This window comes from Triturus cristatus, chromosome 7 (genome assembly GCF_964204655.1).
Source record: "Triturus cristatus chromosome 7, aTriCri1.1, whole genome shotgun sequence".
Classification (NCBI taxonomy): Eukaryota; Metazoa; Chordata; class Amphibia; order Caudata; family Salamandridae; genus Triturus; species Triturus cristatus.
Window position 1 is genome coordinate 1,761,088,064 of NC_140590.1, and position 19,304 is coordinate 1,761,107,367.

At 54.7% G+C, this 19,304-nt stretch overlaps 1 long non-coding RNA gene across 2 annotated transcripts in view; it reads left to right on the top strand.

Moving 5' to 3' along the window:
- Positions 1–19,304, top strand: part of LOC146813016 (uncharacterized) — a 252,808-nt gene that overhangs the window by 90,988 nt on the left and 142,516 nt on the right. The window contains exon 1 of one of the 2 annotated variants that reach the window (XR_014966944.1): positions 400–4,366. The exons of the other annotated variant lie outside the window; for it this stretch is intronic. This is a non-coding gene — a long non-coding RNA (uncharacterized LOC146813016). Of the gene's footprint in view, positions 1–399; positions 4,367–19,304 lie in introns of those variants that run through there. 2 annotated transcript variants of the gene reach the window in all.

The following is a 19,304-nucleotide window of genomic DNA, read 5'->3' on the forward strand; positions in this document are numbered from 1 at the left end:
GTCCGTTCGAATCCGAAGATGGATTGGAGTTGCAGAGGACCTAGAAATTGAGGGGACAGAGTTCAGAGTCACTTGCCAGTGACCGGTGGCCAGCAAGATGGATGACCACAGCTGTCGCGTCTCTTCAGGTCGATGATGGTATTTTGTCTCTTCGCTCACGAGGTCCAGGAGGGATCGACGATGACCAGCAGCTGGATTCAGAGGTTCCCACGACGTCTGCAGCTGATGACGGTGTCGGCACCCGGATTGGAGCCAACAAGCCTTGGCAACTGCAAGCCTCGTGTGGAGTGAATATTGGCAATGGTGCAGACCAGCAAGGTCTGATGGACTTACCCAGCGAGGGCAAGTGAGGGCAGGCCCAGAGCAACCAGGCGAGACCTTGAAGTCGATGTGGAAGTCTTCTGGAGAGTTACTAGCCAACGGGCAAGCAACTGCGAAGATGCCTTTGCAGGAAAAGTTAACCAACAGCCCACGGTCACTCGAGACGAGGTAGGCCGCTGATTTCTGGTACTAAACCTGCTAGGGATTTGGACAACAAATGGGCCAAAGCACAAGTTTGTAGCACGCAGATTAGGGCTTGCACTCGAAATCAGTGCACGGTTCCCTGGTATTGCTGTTCCTCGTCACTCGTGGGGTCCAGATGCCACAGCTTCGCTAGGTACTCAAAATGGCCGTCGAGAGGTCAGGAAATCCACTTCAGGGGACGCAGGGACTTCGGGCTCCGGCAGGAGCGGTAAAGTTTGCAACCGTAGTTCAATAGTTTTGGTGCCTGCCAAGCAGGGGAGTCACTCCTTGACTCCAAGGGAGATCCTTTGGTCTTCTAAAGATAGTAGAACGTTGAAGGGCCAGGATTCTTCTTCGTAGAGCCTCGTCCAGGTGTAATCCAAATTGCATTGGCAATGTTTGGTATCTTATAGTGAAAAGATGGGAGGGACTAGCTCTATGGCCACTCTTCTAGGAGGGCCAGGGTAGTGGGTGGTTACACCCACTTCCCTTTGTCCAGTTTCGCGCCAGGACAGGGGCAGGTAGCCCCTGAAACGGTTTGAGCTGGCATATGCACAGAGGAGCCTACTGCTCCCCCAGTGCAGGACTTCAAAGCACTCTAAGAGTGCACCCACCCAGCTCCAATACACTAAATCCTGTCTGGGAGGTTGTGACACCTCCCTGTGACAGGAAACCCTTTGTTGAGCTCCCTCCACTGCAAGTTTCGGTCAGCAGCAGGAGGGCAGCCCGGTGTCTGTGCTGGTGGCATCCATTTTGTGATGCCAGTGCCTTAGAAGATTTCTACCGGTTAGTACAGTGGGTACATGTCATCCCCCCTAGAAGGGTGGGATCATACTCCCACTGGTGTGGGGGTATGATTCCAAGATGTTTGACACCAAACATGACATGTTTTGATGCAGTCATTCCAAAGTTAGCATTTACCGCGAGGTTATAATGCACTTAAGAGTATATGGTTTAACCGCATCCACAAACAGCAGCAGAGAATAGACTCTGCCAGCTGCAGAGGGGTCCTGCTCAGGCAGAAGCACCCCCTCACTTAGTAAACCAAGCACCCTGCCCTTGGGATTGATAGGGCCTACCATAGGGGTGACTGATAGGTTTGTATGTGTGTGTATGGTGAGATATAGGAACCTATACCTCAGTGAGGAGTGCTAACACTACCTCACACAGGCTGCAGTAGCAGGCCTGTGGTGTCAGATTGTGAATGCTTCCCAGGGTTGGCATAATACATGCTGCAGCCCCTGGTAGGCCTGTGGAGTACCAATGCCCTAGGTACCTAAGGTACCATATACTAGGGGCTCATAAGGTACCACAGTATCCAATCACTAGTGCATCTAATATGCACACCAATCATTTAAGGGAGTAAGCAGATAGGCTGGGGTCCTGGATAGCAGGATCCCAGCCAGACTAGTCAAAAACCATTCAAACACCAGGAAAAAAGTGGGGGCAACCATATAGTCAGATTCCACCTTCCTACAGGGTGGGGCTCCAAGGAAGGCAGGAGGAGGCTTAATTTGCAGCAGTCAACGGGGGAACTGACTGGCAAAAGCCCTGCTGCCTTCACAGCACGAGCACAGATCGACCGCAGAGATGGCCCTGATGAGAAAGCACCGAACCAATCCCCGTCAGTAAGAGGGGAGGAGCCGCCCCAGGGAACTGCCCCTTGAGAAGCGCAAGTCACTGAGGAACGTGTGAGAACTGTTGTTGTTCAGCTGAGTACAAGAGCCGAAACCAATGATTACCTTGAAAAGAGGATCCGGCCCTTTCTGACCCGGGCTCCTCTTGCACCGTGGAATGGATGTTTCAAAGATCAGTCTTTAAGGAGTGTCAAAGCAGAGCAATAGCAAGGGTGATGTGACCATGGCAACCGTGGCATGTGACCCACACCACAGATCAGCACAAAACACTTCCTGAACCTGATACAAGTGCTCTGTGAGGTCCAAGGAGGTTAAGGGGCGGTTACAGTCTGTGTGACTGACTAACCACACATAGCTGTGCACAGCTGGTAATCATAATAGAGTCTATAAGTTAATTAGTCGATGACCGACTGTGGTGAATGCTTGATAATACATATGTTGGGGCTAATGTGTCAAGGATTTTTCATGCGTACAAATCCCCTGCAGTGCACACAGGCGGGTGATGTGAAGGTGAGTTTATGAGAAAACGCATAATTAAACAAAGTAGAGAACATTAATTACATCTGACATAAATAAGAGATTGGATGTCAGTTTAAAACAGCCTTCATGTCTCATTGGGAAGGAGGGTTGCATTGGAGGGCTCCAATGAATACACAATGAGATAGCTCAGGCGGTCGAGCGGAAGTAGGAGACTGTAAATATATCCGACGTGCCACAGCTGAGAGAAATCAGGTTACAAAAAAAAACATGACCATCTAAAATCTATTTAAATCAAATTCAGAAGATGTTTAATTAAAGCAGCGACAACCGAGAAATCAGAACTCGGTAAACCTGCAGTAACTTGCACCTACATAAATATACGACAAAGAAAGCAAGAAAAGTGTTTCTTTTTCCTTATATGCCCATAGCCTGAGAAGAACAAGCACTGGCAAAGCCAACTGGTGTGACTTCTGTGCAGTGAATGCACAAAGAGGCACACAGACAATCCCTCAACGTACAACACATACACTAGCACTCGTGTACACGTACAGGTGTGAAGACACAGATGTGTGCAGCGGGACGCATTTGTGATGCGCATTATATGATGTTCATCAGCAGTGCAGAGGCATGTCATTTGGCGCTCCGCCTCGAGGCGCTACTTGTACTGATCCTCAGGCAGATGACCGAGAGCTTCACCGCAGGGAAAACACTATGTGAGGTGTAGTTTAAGCGCTAAAGAAATGAGGTGGGGGCAGTGGGTCACATAGGGAAGGACGACCAGGGAAGTCACTCATGTACCCTGTGGACTCTTTTTGAATTCTAAGGACATCTGGTCAACGAAGAACTACAATTCCCAGAATGCAAAGCTGAGTTGGCAGAAACTCTGAAACGGCTTAAGGTGCTGCACACGGCTTGTCCATGGCCACTTGGACTACTGGAAGGGTGGACTGAAGCAGGTATATATTGCCATCTATGAAGCCTAACATTTCTTATCTTTGTTTTGCTTAAAGTTTCCTACTTATTTCAGCGCCATGAATTCTGCAGAGAAAACATGTGCATCAAATTCATGCATATGCACCTACTTAACTCCGCTGGGGGGGGAAGTGAAGCATGCAAATATGGAGGGACCCATGCACAGACTGTCAGAGAGGATGTGGTCCGTCGGCTACGTTGCCGCCTCTGGTGCAGGAAACCAGGGTTCGAGCCTCGAGGTCGCGTCCACATCCTGTGATTCAGGGCAAATGACTCAATCTCCCCATGCCTGAATGTGTAATGTAAACACGGTGCTATGTAAAGCGCTCCAATACCTGCGTGGTCGAGTTCGCGCTATATAAATATGCAACAAAAGGAGAGAAGTGACCATTGGGGACTTGGAGAGAGAGAGAGAGAGGCACAAATGTTGAAAGAGAGAGTGGCCACAGCAGGATAATGAAGGAAGCAGGACGGAAACGAAAACAAAATTGAGAGACGAAGAAAAGTGAGGGGAAGCGGAGGGATTGAGCAAGAGCCACTACCGACTGACATGGAATGTGCCTGCCAGCTCTAGTTGGGGTGTGGGGTAGAGGCAAGCAAGGACAGGGTAGGCGGTGGTAACGAAAGGTACAGCACACGGAGAAATTAAAGCAGTAACACTGGTTGCGGCAGAGTGCCGAAAGCACAGGACAGATACAGACCAGACTGCGAAAAATGCAAGACCCGTGGCCGCGAGACGCGCTCTTTGGCACCAATTAAGCGTCTATTACCAAGTTGGTATCTATCTATTGTGGCCTTCCATCCATGTGTATCTGCTTGTTTATTGGGTATTACTGTATGTGTGTTTATATGTACCTCTGTCTATATTTGTTGCAGTATGTCATCTGCCTTTGAGTCTGTAATTTTTTTAGCATGTATGCATGAGTGACCACTTGTATATCCGTGTCAGTGCCAGTTTGTGTGTTGTTCGATATGCGTTGTTGCCCTTATATCTGTTTGTCTATGCATCAGTAACTGTATGTCAGTTTGTATTTCTACTTGTATGTCTTTTGTTCTGTTTGTTGGCTTCTGTATGTTTGTTGAATTATATGCATGTGTGGCTGAGTGTCTATATGTTAAATTTAGACATGGATGTCTTCATGTCTTTTGGTCTTTGAGCTTAGGTGTCTGTTGGACGTGGCCCATCTGGCAGGTCCGCCCCTGAAGTTTTTATGGTATATGTAACCTGGGGATGGTGATTCCCCCTCTGAGTGAGTGTGAGGAGAGAGAGAGACCCACCCTTCCATAGGAATACATGGGGAATGGATGAGTCCTGGGTAGTTCCCGGTGCGTAGGGTGTGCCGGGTCAAGTCTGGTATGTATGAACTCGTGAGGTTGAATGCTGCGCAACGGTATATGAGGTATGAGTGTGTCTAGTGTAGAAGTCCCCCTTTTGGGAAGTGGCATATTTGTGGAATATGTGCCTGGCGTATGATTGGCCGGGGCTGGCTGGTGAGCCTGGCTCCCAGGATCTGGGAGGGTCTGGCCGGTGGTGAATGGAGTGTTTAGCATACTGATGTGAGGGGAGGAGTGAGCCTGGGTCTGCTTGTGGATTGACCGTCTGGTTTGAGTGTCATGAATGAGGCTGGGTTTTCCCCAGACATTGCTGGCTCCACCCCCTGGGGTGCGGCTGATGTTCCTAGCCTGGCCAGTGTAAAGAATCCCCCATAACCAGTTCCAGCTGGTTCTCCCCCTGCCTGCCCCTTCAGACCAAGAATATGTGTATAAAAAGGGTGCTGTGACACTCTGGACTTGCTCTTGTTCTGTACTTGAATCTGCCAGGGGCGTGCTGCTGCTGGGGCTCAGGGGAAGGCTTGCCTCCCTGGGCCCTGCCCAGCCCCTGATGCCCTGGACGCTGGAGGACTTCTGGGACCATTCTTTGCCATTGCCCCATACTTTCTAAAGGCCTCTTTGCTGGGAGCTTTTTGCTCCATCTCCTTGTGCCTCCAGGACTTTAGAGACTTCAGGCAGCCGTTTTTAGCGCCCTGGGAGCGCTGGGGTGCTTTATTTCTTTTAGGAAGCGCTGGATTGTCGCAGCACCGGGCTGCACCTCACCGTAGAGGCAGGGAGTCCCCAGCGTAGGGATCCCCCCCGCATTTGCCTGGTCGAGCGAGAGCCCACCTCGCTTCATCTTTATCTACGGGTGCCCACCCCACATCTGAGCCGTGATGGAGTCACCGCCGCGGCCCGAGCAGCCTTTGAAAATCACCGCGGCCCGCCTGGTTGTGGGCGGGGCCGCGGGACGGAAGCGGAAGTGCCGCCATTGTCCCCGGAGCCTCGCAGGCTCCACCAGCAGAGAAGTCCCGGTCCCGGAAGAGGGACCGGGCGAGGAGAGGAAGCCCGAGACCCGGGTTTACTGAGAGCACAGCGCGGGGCTCCGATCTGCGAGGGAAGCCCCGCGCCGCATGAGAAGTGCCGCCGCCGCCTCTGGAGAGCAGCCTGGTGAGTAGAGCTGCCTGGAGGGGGGAGGTCGCCAGATGGAGGCACCCGTGCAGTGCTGAGCGGCCCCTCGTTACAGTGGGCCGCTCCAACATGCCTCTCCCGTGTGCGTGCCGGACGAGGCACTGCACTGGATCCCGTCTTTCCCCGAGCAGCCCCCGCTTGATAGTGGGGCTGCTCCAACGAGGGGGCACAATTGTTTTGAGAAGGCTCCAACGATGGGGCGATCTCTGAAAGAGCCCAGCGAGGCTCCACCCACAAGGGGCACCAGTTGTTTCTTTACGGAGCGGCCCCAGATGGCAGCGGGTCGCTCCCCCTTTGCCCCCCCAGTAACGTTTAGGGCCACGAAGGCTCTAGGGGGCCCTTCAATTGTTTTATAGCCCAGAGAGGGCCACAGAGGCATGCCGGTGCCTGAGTTCGTTCCACAGCTGCCCAGCACTTAGTGGGCAGCTGCCACGTTTAGGTCGTGCCCCTCTGAGTTTTGGACTGGGCCTCCTGCGCAGTCTTGCCCCTGACTTTGCTGGACACAGGGCGTCTTAGCCTGGACAAGGCCAGTGGGCCTGGGGACTACCACAGGTGGTGGCATATGAGTTCTGGCGCAATTGTTCCTTGCTCTACACCTCTGAATGTGTTCATGCATCATGTGTAACGTTCTATTACCCCTACAGGTATGGTGATACTTAGGTGGTTGTTTGCTTTCTCCTAGTACAGGTAGTGCTAGTGAGGTCCTGATTCCCTGCGCAATATTTCTCCTAAGGTGGTTAGGGTTGCGTAGGTGGTGCTTTCCGATACCAGTAGTTACCGGTTGTGGCTACACGTTATTTTGTGCTACTGTGATATTATTCCTATGTTCTAAATGCTAATTTCTACACAGTGCTGATTCCGGACAGTGGTCCATGTGGCCCTGTCCCCTGTATATATAATCCCCTGTACATTCTCCCCGTGCCTGTGGGCACCTTGTAAAGTGTGTGCCTTTATTTAATGTGTGGTGTATAATACAGAGGCTATTTTTATACAATACCTTGTGTGGAGTTTCCTGTGTGGTGGGCCTGGGGTGTTGTTGCTGGGTGCTTGCGCAAATGCTTCACATGTCCTCCGAGATAGGCCTGGCTGCCCGCGCCGCGTTACCTAGAGGGCGAGCAGGGGTCGACCTTTCATAGGAGTGGTGGTCTCTGACTGGCTGTGGCGCAAGCCCTGGCCGGCCGGGGGTCCCATTTCCTACATTGGTGGCAAGCGGTGGGATCCGGACTTGTGTTTGCGCAGTACCCCAACGATAACTGGCCTCCCTGCAAAACTCTGTATAGTACATGGTTGCAAAGAAAGGAGATTATTGTTTTAAGAGGTTACGTAAATGTCCGTTCTGTGAAAGATGTGTTCAAGTTAGGTGTCCCTAGCTTGGGAGGGTAAATCATCTCCCTAGTGTAATATGGTTCTCTGGATTCACCAGAAGGGTGGGATCCAGTAGTGGTTGCGAAATTGTGGTCAAATATGTATGGTCCATGTCCCTGCCCTAGAGTAATGGTACCCGTGCCCCGAGGGTCAGGTTGAGGAATCCGGGGCGGTGGAAAAAAACTGTCCTACCAGTCTAGGGGACGGTATGTGCATGAATGTTGAGGTATGATGAGTAATGGAATATAAGTTCCCCGGGATGGGGAGCTTGCTGAGTCAACGTTAATACTGTCCTTCCTTACCCCGCTGAATGTGTTGGAGGCATCATGTGTTCCGTGCACCGCTGAATGTGTCTGATGCGTCAGGTGTCCTGTCCTTCCGTACCCCGCTGAATGTGGTTTAGGCGTCAGGTGTCGCCCTGGCTGAATTTATGTTAAGTTGTATCCCGGACAAGGAAGACCTGCTGGCGCTGCCGCGGCTTGCCTTGGGGAGAGCTGAACGTTGAGACCTGCTGGCGCTGCCGCGGCTCATTTTTGTTAAAGTTATGGTAGTTGTATCCCGGACAAGGAAGACCTGCTGGCTCGGCCGCGGCTTGCCTTGGGGAGAGCTGAACCTTGAGACCTGCTGGCGCGGCCGCGGCTCGTTTTTGTTAAAATTATGGTAGTTGTATCCCGGACAAGGAAGACCTGCTGGCTCGGCCGCGGCTTGCCTTGGGGAGAGCTGAACCTTGAGACCTGCTGGCGCGGCCGCGGCTCGTTTTTGTTAAAATTATGGTAGTTGTATCCCGGACAAGGAAGACCTGCTGGCTCGGCCGCGGCTTGCCTTGGGGAGAGCTGAACGCTTAGTTCCCAGGTGGAAGACCAGTGGAGGGAGGAAGTTCCAAGACTGATAAAGTGTGTTCTGAGGGTGTTCCTCCTGGGAGGACGCGGAACCTCAGAAGTAGAGGTAGGGTGGGACATTCTTGCCCGTGACCTCTGGCAAGCCTGAGGGTGCGGACCCTAGGTGGAAGGAACAGTGGTAGGCGTGGCTACCCCGAGAAAGGGAGGGGAGAAGGGCTATTGTGGGCCCGGGGTTACCACCCCCCACTCCGGATTAGCAGGGACCAGTGGTGTCTGGGTAGCCCAGGGCCTGGTCCCGGTCACGGACAACTAAGGCGTGTCCGTGGGGTAGCCTGGTTGGGCCTATGTCTTTATTATTTTTTATTTTTTTTATTTTTCTTAATCTTTAGCGTGTGTGTGTCTATCGGTCCAGGTGGGCGTTGAGCTGGAGGGTGGCTCGGTAGCACGGGCCACGTCCATGTTCTATCGCCCTGCACGCAGGGAAGTCCATCACGGTAGTGATTGGTCTGCCCTGCCTTTGGGCTGGGAGGGGCATGTGTTGGACGTGGCCCATCTGGCAGGTCCGCCCCTGAAGTTTTTATGGTATATGTAACCTGGGGATGGTGATTCCCCCTCTGAGTGAGTGTGAGGAGAGAGAGAGACCCACCCTTCCATAGGAATACATGGGGAATGGATGAGTCCTGGGTAGTTCCCGGTGCGTAGGGTGTGCCGGGTCAAGTCTGGTATGTATGAACTCGTGAGGTTGAATGCTGCGCAACGGTATATGAGGTATGAGTGTGTCTAGTGTAGAAGTCCCCCTTTTGGGAAGTGGCATATTTGTGGAATATGTGCCTGGCGTATGATTGGCCAGGGCTGGCTGGTGAGCCTGGCTCCCAGGATCTGGGAGGGTCTGGCCGGTGGTGAATGGAGTGTTTAGCATACTGATGTGAGGGGAGGAGTGAGCCTGGGTCTGCTTGTGGATTGACCGTCTGGTTTGAGTGTCATGAATGAGGCTGGGTTTTCCCCAGACATTGCTGGCTCCACCCCCTGGGGTGCGGCTGATGTTCCTAGCCTGGCCAGTGTAAAGAATCCCCCATAACCAGTTCCAGCTGGTTCTCCCCCTGCCTGCCCCTTCAGACCAAGAATATGTGTATAAAAAGGGTGCTGTGACACTCTGGACTTGCTCTTGTTCTGTACTTGAATCTGCCAGGGGCGTGCTGCTGCTGGGGCTCAGGGGAAGGCTTGCCTCCCTGGGCCCTGCCCAGCCCCTGATGCCCTGGACGCTGGAGGACTTCTGGGACCATTCTTTGCCATTGCCCCATACTTTCTAAAGGCCTCTTTGCTGGGAGCTTTTTGCTCCATCTCCTTGTGCCTCCAGGACTTTAGAGACTTCAGGCAGCCGTTTTTAGCGCCCTGGGAGCGCTGGGGTGCTTTATTTCTTTTAGGAAGCGCTGGATTGTCGCAGCACCGGGCTGCACCTCACCGTAGAGGCAGGGAGTCCCCAGCGTAGGGATCCCCCCCGCATTTGCCTGGTCGAGCGAGAGCCCACCTCGCTTCATCTTTATCTACGGGTGCCCACCCCACATCTGAGCCGTGATGGAGTCACCGCCGCGGCCCGAGCAGCCTTTGAAAATCACCGCGGCCCGCCTGGTTGTGGGCGGGGCCGCGGGACGGAAGCGGAAGTGCCGCCATTGTCCCCGGAGCCTCGCAGGCTCCACCAGCAGAGAAGTCCCGGTCCCGGAAGAGGGACCGGGCGAGGAGAGGAAGCCCGAGACCCGGGTTTACTGAGAGCACAGCGCGGGGCTCCGATCTGCGAGGGAAGCCCCGCGCCGCATGAGAAGTGCCGCCGCCGCCTCTGGAGAGCAGCCTGGTGAGTAGAGCTGCCTGGAGGGGGGAGGTCGCCAGATGGAGGCACCCGTGCAGTGCTGAGCGGCCCCTCGTTACAGTGGGCCGCTCCAACATGCCTCTCCCGTGTGCGTGCCGGACGAGGCACTGCACTGGATCCCGTCTTTCCCCGAGCAGCCCCCGCTTGATAGTGGGGCTGCTCCAACGAGGGGGCACAATTGTTTTGAGAAGGCTCCAACGATGGGGCGATCTCTGAAAGAGCCCAGCGAGGCTCCACCCACAAGGGGCACCAGTTGTTTCTTTACGGAGCGGCCCCAGATGGCAGCGGGTCGCTCCCCCTTTGCCCCCCCAGTAACGTTTAGGGCCACGAAGGCTCTAGGGGGCCCTTCAATTGTTTTATAGCCCAGAGAGGGCCACAGAGGCACGCCGGTGCCTGAGTTCGTTCCACAGCTGCCCAGCACTTAGTGGGCAGCTGCCACGTTTAGGTCGTGCCCCTCTGAGTTTTGGACTGGGCCTCCTGCGCAGTCTTGCCCCTGACTTTGCTGGACACAGGGCGTCTTAGCCTGGACAAGGCCAGTGGGCCTGGGGACTACCACAGGTGGTGGCATATGAGTTCTGGCGCAATTGTTCCTTGCTCTACACCTCTGAATGTGTTCATGCATCATGTGTAACGTTCTATTACCCCTACAGGTATGGTGATACTTAGGTGGTTGTTTGCTTTCTCCTAGTACAGGTAGTGCTAGTGAGGTCCTGATTCCCTGCGCAATATTTCTCCTAAGGTGGTTAGGGTTGCGTAGGTGGTGCTTTCCGATACCAGTAGTTACCGGTTGTGGCTACACGTTATTTTGTGCTACTGTGATATTATTCCTATGTTCTAAATGCTAATTTCTACACAGTGCTGATTCCGGACAGTGGTCCATGTGGCCCTGTCCCCTGTATATATAATCCCCTGTACATTCTCCCCGTGCCTGTGGGCACCTTGTAAAGTGTGTGCCTTTATTTAATGTGTGGTGTATAATACAGAGGCTATTTTTATACAATACCTTGTGTGGAGTTTCCTGTGTGGTGGGCCTGGGGTGTTGTTGCTGGGTGCTTGCGCAAATGCTTCACATGTCCTCCGAGATAGGCCTGGCTGCCCGCGCCGCGTTACCTAGAGGGCGAGCAGGGGTCGACCTTTCATAGGAGTGGTGGTCTCTGACTGGCTGTGGCGCAAGCCCTGGCCGGCCGGGGGTCCCATTTCCTACAGTGTCTGTATGTCAGTTGACGTGCTTGAGTGTCAGTATGTGTATTGATCTTTGCATACATTACTACCTGTAGGTATGTTATTTGTCTGTCCCCCTATTCATTGTCCGTCCATTTCTGCATTTATGTTTGTTGTCTGCCATTATATGTGTCTAGATATGTCTTGGGAGTATAACTATATTCATGATTTATTTTTTGTGCATGCCTTCCTCTGTTATTTGTGTGTTTGGCTCTGTGTGTCTTGGTCTGTGTGACTAGATATCTCAATGTGGGTTGGTCTGTGGTGCATGGATACCAGTTGGTTCATATTTCTTTCTGTGGGAGATGTGGGCGCAGTTGACGTTTGACCACTGACTCATGGGTAGCTAATTGTGGGGCCTTCACCACTAAGAGGAGCACACTGGTGCTCACCCCTTGCCAAAAGGGAGGACATGTCCGCGAGTATGACCGGACATGTGGCCCTTTGCTGCCATACGTTTACTTTTGGGTGTATTATCTCTTGGATTTCGCAGGCTTCTGATTAAATAGTTGTGGGCTCTGAATTAGTCTTATTCTGGCTTCTGTGCTTCACCATCAACTTGTCTGTTTTCAAGTATGGTTCTAGGTCTACAGACGAGCTTACTTCTAGGAACGGGGTGGGGCTTTAGGATGGGGTTACTAGGTCTACAGACGAGTCTACTTCTGGAAGCAAATTACTGTGTGAAGTGGAGGGGTGAGGACTTAGAGGGAGGTTAAGGATTTGTGATGAGTACTGGTTGAGAGACATCAATCATACCCTGCTCTCCAAAAGAAAAAAAAAGAATATATATATACACACACATGTATATAAATAAGAAACCAAACAGATAGGGGAATCAACGAGGAGTGAGCGAGGGTAGGCAGCTAAAATCAGTATATGAGTGACAAGCAATACAGAGGGCAGAGCACACGACGGGGAAAGCAGCACGAAGCATCAGGGGAGTTTGTCACGGTGAAGAAGCCCACAGAGAAAAGATGGAATCCACTGGGAAAGATGGTAAAGAGGCTACTCCACCCGGGAAAGAACAAACACAGGCTGGACAAATGGGAACAAAAAACAAGCATTGGCATAGCCAATAGGTCTCGCTTTTGGGACCTTCTAAGTGTTTAGCCATGCAACAGTTGCATAACTAAATACTTATAATGTCCCAAAAGCGAGACCTATTGGCTATGCCAATGCTTGTTCATTACGGGGCTGAGAAGTAGTAATTGCATGCACGGGAAGAGGGCTCAAATACCGGTCTGAAACACAATCCAGACCCACTACGCCCCTGCCTTCTGGACTGTATATCTCTAATAGGACCCCAAGTGGCTAACAATCATGCAAGTTCGTAGACGCAATTTAACTGAACCTTGCAGACAATTGTCTTATGAACGTGCATAAGCTGAAGAATTTAAATACGCTTTTGTAGCTTAAACTCTTGAGTTAATGGTTTAGGAGCTTCTAAAACAAGGAGGAAAGAAAGGGTTAATCACATGCACATGCCGCCACTGCTGGAGTAAACAGAGGCAGGCAGGAGGGAGTGCTGGAGGGGGGTTTCGCAGTGCAAGGTCTCTCAACCATGAGAAGCCCACAGCTATGTGTGTGTGCTTGGAGGGTGGGGGAGGGCTCCAAGTGTGAGGAGGGAGGGGGGAAGCCGTTAACAGGCAGACAGAAGGGATTATCAATGCCTTCGTGAACACCAGCGAAGGGAAAGGAACATGAGAGGAAAGAAATGAGAGTGCAAATGGATAACGCAGTTTGCAGCTTTTTAAGCAGCAGGCGTTCCAAAAAGAATAGAAATGGGGTGAAAGCCATCCATCCAAGACAGATTTTTTTTTTTTTTCCATCAACAAAAATCTTTATTTAAAAAACTTTGAGATATACAAACATAGGTCAGGGAACTGCAAGCAGCAGGACTTGAAAGAGTGGTTGGGCATGATCATGAAGAAGGTAAGCACGTGTTTGAGGGAAGGGTGAGTAGCTGGTGTGATGGGGTTCCCAATGCCAACAAAAACAAGAATAGGAAATTATTATGGGGAAATAAAACAAGCATTTGCAATGCAATAGGTCTCACATTTATAAGACTTTGAGCTATTGGCATTGTAAAATTACAATGCCTTTTATTTATGTTTTGGTTTTAAAACAAATAAAAGGCATTGTCATTTACAATGTCAGTAGCATAGACTCGCATAAAAGCAGTGTGCGGCGTGCAGCAGTGTGCGGCGTGCAGCAGTGTGCGGCGTGCAGCAGTGTGAGGCGTGCAACAGTGTGTGGCGTGCAGCAGTGTTGGACAGGCCACCCGAAGGGCTTGCTCCCTCCCCGCACGACAGGGCCCGAGCTCCGGCCCACCAGGCGTAACCCACGGAAAGCACCTGCACCCCGTCTCCCGGCGGATCTTCTACCCACGGACCTCCACACATCACGGGGCCCAGCCCCATCGGCTTCCCCGGCCGGGTCAAGCCGCCATCTTGGGACCTGCACCACGAGGCCGCGTGGCCTCGCCCCGACCCTAACCCCGGGCCTGGCCGGCCCCGACATCCCGGCACCACCATCCACCCGGAAGGTGAGCGGACCACTTGGCAGGTCAATGGGAGAACGGAGCGTCAAGAGCTCTTTCCCCCACCAGGTGCCGATCGCCTCCAGCTCCCCCAGGCGCTGGCTCCACCCCCTGCTGGGTGTCTGGACACCTTCATCCCGGGCCCTCCGACCGCCAAGTGCGAGGGTCCGGACATCAAAGGGCGCCTGCCCTATAACTGGGGCAGCTCCGGAGCAGGAAGGCAGTTGTATCCTGGAGTCGAGAGACACCGAGAGAACTCAGCCTTGACGGACTACTGGCGCTGCCGTAGCCCTATCTTGTGAACCATCATCCTGCCTGCTGGCGCTGCCGCGGCCTTCTGCAACATCCATCCTCGTCGGGACCTGCTGGCGCTGCCGCGGCCCGTTGTAACGACCATCCTGACCGGGCCCTGCTGGTGCTGCCGCGGACCGTACATCGACCATCTTTCCGGGACCTGCTGGCGCTGCCGCGGACCGTGTACCGACCATCTCGACCGGGACCTGCTGGCGCTGCCGCGGCCCGTACCAGCTAAAACCACCAAGCTCGAGGATTGTGAGCTAATCATCATCTCATCCGAACTACCTGACTGGTAAACAGACTGTCCCGCTACCCCCTTCCCTACTTTGAGAGACTTGAATCGAGGGGACCCCTGAGTCCAGACCTCCTTGTACCATTCAACCGTACCTTAAGAAGTGCTTATAAAGAACGCTGAACCTTATCCGTGTGTGGTATCTGTCTGTGGGGGGGAAGTTACTTGTCTGTACGATCGCTGGAGACGGCTCTCCCCGGAGACCTCTCCCCCTGACCTCGGCCGACCCTCCCGGTCCGTCTAACCTTTCTAACATTGGTGGCCAGCGGCGCGATCCGAATCAACGCGTAATCGTACAGAGAGTAGCTCACCCCACGACAAAACCACGATGTCAGCCAAAGATAGCGGTTCCACTGAGAAATTCCAAATGGATAAGTTAGAAGAATACAGCCACCGCGAACTGAAACAATTTTGCATAGAACTTGGCATTGCTACCACCGGCCTGAGTACCAAGGATGATCTAAAGCACGCCCTTGAGTCGTGGACAGAAACTGGGGTCGCCGGACCCTCCGACCAAAACAGTATCGCACCAGAGGGGAACGCCACGGCTCCCGAGGAGCGGGGAACGGGCCTCTCGCAGGAGGAGATCCGAGAAAGAGAAAGAACCAGGTTGCACGAGTTGGAAATGGCACGACTCAAGATGGATGGGGAACTCAAGTTAGCCGAACAGAAACTCAACCTAGAGCATATGCGGCTCCGAGAAGAACGAGAAGAGAAGCAGAGACAGAGAGAGCTGGAGGAGAAAAAAATAACGCTCGAACACGAGCGCCAACTGGCGGAAATAGAACTTCGGAAACAAAGTAAAGAACTGGGGGTGCCTGAGCGACCGCACACCCCGGGGCCAACCGAGAAAAAAGTCCACATCCCCAAGGATGTTGTCCGCGAGTATGTCCGAGAAGACGACATACAACAGTGGTTTAAAGCCTACGAGATCGCCATGACCTCCCACCGGATCGACCGGAGTGATTGGGGAGCCGGACTATGGGGGAGGTTCGTCAACGAGGGTCGCGATGCCCTGCTGCAGCTCCCAGATCACCAAATGTCGTCCTACGACCACATGAAGGCTGCCCTCCTCACCCGCTACGGCCTCACACCCGAGATGTACCGCCAGAGGTTCAGAGATTGCACCCGGATCCCAGGTACAACTTGGGTAGAGTACGTGAACTATTTCAGCCGTGCCTTCGAGGGTTGGATCAAGGGGAGCCATGTCACCACCTACGAACAACTCTTTAACCTTATGGTGTGGGAGCACCTGTCGAACAACTGTTTCGTCGAGCTCAGGCAGCACCTCCTCGACAGTAAGCTGACTGACCCCCGGCAGCTCGCCGCCGAAGCTGACCGGTGGGAAAGCACCCGAGTGGGCCGGAGAGGGCCACACGAGCAGAACCGAAGCAACCAAGGCCAGCACCGTCCTCGGGGAGGAGGAGGAGGCCAGGGGCGAGGGGGAGACGCCTTGCCGGCAACACCCGTGGCCAGCACCCCGCCTCCGGCCGGCCGGGGCAACCCCCCGTTGCGTCCTGGGTTCCGAGCCAACGTCACGTGCCACCGATGCCAGCGAGTCGGCCACTACGCCAATGACCCGAGCTGTCCACAGAACCAGACACCCAAGCCCCGCCAGGTAGCGGCCGCCGCACTGGGGGAAGAGCAATTATCGGAGGAACCAGAAGAGTATGAGCCGGCCCAGCAAGAGTGGGAACCGGCCGCCATGGTCCTGGCGTGCTTAGGGGGAAGAGACATGGTCCCGCGGGCTCCCCTACCCGCTAACACCAGGAAATACGGTCAATGGGCGACCATTAATGGACAGCGAGCCGAGGCCTTGCGTGACACCGGCGCCAGTGTGACGGCCGTCCGCTGTCACCTGGTGAAGCCCGAGCAGATCCTGCCGAACATTCTCTGCCCCGTCCGCTCGGCAGACAACTCCGAAAGTATGTGTCAAATGGCCTGCGTCCCATTCGAATGGGGAGGGGTCTCCGGCCTGTTGAAGGTGACGGTCCGGGACGATGCCCCCGTAGACTGCCTCCTGGGGAATGACCTCGAGAGTTCCCCGTGGGCCACCGTTGAGAGAAGAGAGCACCTGGGGATGCTGGGCCTCCCGGACTGGGCCTGCATCACCACCCGGTCCATGGCCGCCCGTGCCGTCCCCCGATCAGAAGAACCGGAATGGCCAGCACCTCCGCCCCCGGTCGCCCCAGTAGAAGGCAACGACGAGGCCAGCCCCCCGGAACCAACAACCGAAGGGGACGCGCAGCCCCAGGACCTTCCCGGCCTGGCTCAGTGGCGTCAAGAAGGGGGGCCCACCCAAGAACAGTTCCGCCAGGAACAAAAGACCTGTCCCTCCCTCGAGGGACTCCGCCAACAAGCCAGCGCCCAGAACGCAGGAGACTCCACCGGAACTCACTGGGTCTACTGGGATAACAACCTGCTCTACAGCGAACAAAGAATCGCCGAGCTGGGGGCCGGTCGAGTACTGGTGGTACCTCTCCGCTTCAGAGACTTCCTGCTCAACCTGGCCCATGATGTTCCCCTGGCTGGACACCTGGGCCAGGACAAGACGTACAGCCGCCTAGTGACCCACTTTTTCTGGCCGAAAATGAGGAACGACGTCCTGAACCACTGCCGATCTTGCCCCACATGCCAAGCCAGCGGGAAGAGTGGTCGGAAGCTGAAAGCCCCTCTGCAACCCTTCCCTGTGGTCACCACCCCGTTCGAGAGGGTGGGGATAGACATTGTGGGGCCTCTGGACCCCCGCACGGCACAAGGACACAGGTTCATCTTAGTACTGGTGGACCATGCCACCCGCTACCCCGAAGCGGTGCCCCTACGAACCGTGACAGCTCCGGTGGTTGGCCGGGCCCTAATGGGGATCTTCTCCCGGGTGGGCTTCCCCCGAGAGGTCGTCAGCGACCGAGGCACGAACTTTATCTCCAAGTACATGAAGTCCCTCTGGCAACAATGCGGGGTCACCTACAGATTCACGACCCCCTATCACCCTCAAGGGAACGGACTAGTGGAGCGTTTTAACCGCACTCTCAAGGGGATGATTGGGGGATTGGAAGAGCCCCTCCGTCGCCAGTGGGATGTACTACTCCCGTGCCTCCTCTTCGCCTACCGAGAAGTCCCCCAGAAGTCCCTCGGCTTTAGCCCTTTTGAACTCCTGTACGGGCACCCTGTGCGAGGGCCCCTCAGCCTAGTCAAGGAAAGTTGGGAGATGGCCCCCCTAAAGACCCCTCCAGACGTCTTCAAATACATCCTGGCCCTACGCAATCAGACCCGGCGCTTCCGGGAGTTGGCCAAGGCGAACCTCGAGGCCAGCCAGGAGGACATGAAGAGGTGGTATGATCACAATGCCTCCTCCGTTGAGTTCGAGCCTGGTCAGCCAGTGTGGGTGATGTCCCCCACCGAACCATGTGCCTTGCAAGATAAGTGGACGGGGCCCTTCAAAGTGGTCGAGCGCAAAAGCCCCGTCACTTACCTCATTGACATGGGGACCTCCCGGAACCCCCTTCGGGTCCTCCACACCAACAGACTCAAACCACACTTTGTGCGCTCAGAACTCAGCCTCCTGATGGCTACGGACAGTGGGGCGGAGGAGGACTCCGAACCCCTCCCGGACCTTCTAAAGACTCAGGAGAATGACGGCTCCGTGGACGGGGTCCGGCTCTCTGACGCCCTCACTTCGGAGCAACGCCAGGGCTGCCGGAACCTCCTGCTGCAGTTCGCTACCCTGTTCTCCCTCACCCCCGGGGTCACCCCTTGGTGTTTGCACGACGTGGACACCGGGGACAGTCCCCCTGTCCGACACCGGGCCTACCGCGTACCAGATCGGGTACGGGCCTGCATACAGGAGGAAGTGGCCAAGATGCTCACAATCGGGGTCATCAAGCCCTCGGACAGTCCCTGGGCCAGCCCGGTTGTGTTGGTTCCCAAAGCCGCTGCCCCCGGCACCACACCTGAACTGAGATTCTGCGTCGACTACCGGGGTTTGAACGCTGTCACCCGGACCGACGCTCATCCGATTCCCCGAGCAGACGAGCTGATCGACCGGCTGGGGGCCGCCCGCTACCTTAGTATCTTCGACCTAACAGCGGGCTACTGGCAGATCGGCCTCACACCCAGGGCTCAGGAACGGTCAGCCTTCTCTACCCCCGATGGCCACTACCAATTCAAGGTCATGCCCTTCGGCATGAAAAATGCCCCCGCCACGTTTCAACGCCTTGTGAACCAGGTCTTGGCGGGGCTCGAAGAGTTCAGCGCTGCCTACCTGGACGATATCGCAGTATACAGCCGCCACTGGTCCGACCACCTCCTTCACCTACAAGAGGTCCTACAGGCCCTCCAGCGGGCCGGCCTCACAATTAAGGCCGGCAAGTGCCAAATTGGCCAAGGGTCCGTGACCTACCTTGGGCACCAAGTAGGGAGCGGGCTGGTGGCCCCGCTGCAACTTAAGATTGCTGCCATCCAGTCCTGGCAGCCCCCCGTCACCCAGACCGAGGTCCGAGCCTTCTTGGGGCTCACCGGCTACTACCGGCGGTTCGTGAAGGACTACGGCAGCATCGTGGGGCCCCTCACGGGTCTCACGTCCAAGAACCAACCGAAGCGGATTAACTGGACCTCTGATTGTCAAGCGGCCTTCGAGAAGCTGAAGGCCGCCCTGTGCACCCCCCCTGTGCTCCAGGCCCCCGATTACAGTCGGGAATTCGTGGTACAGACCGACGCCTCCGACCACGGCATCGGAGCAGTTCTTTCTCAGTTAAACCCCGAAGGTCATGACCAGCCGGTGGCCTTCATCAGT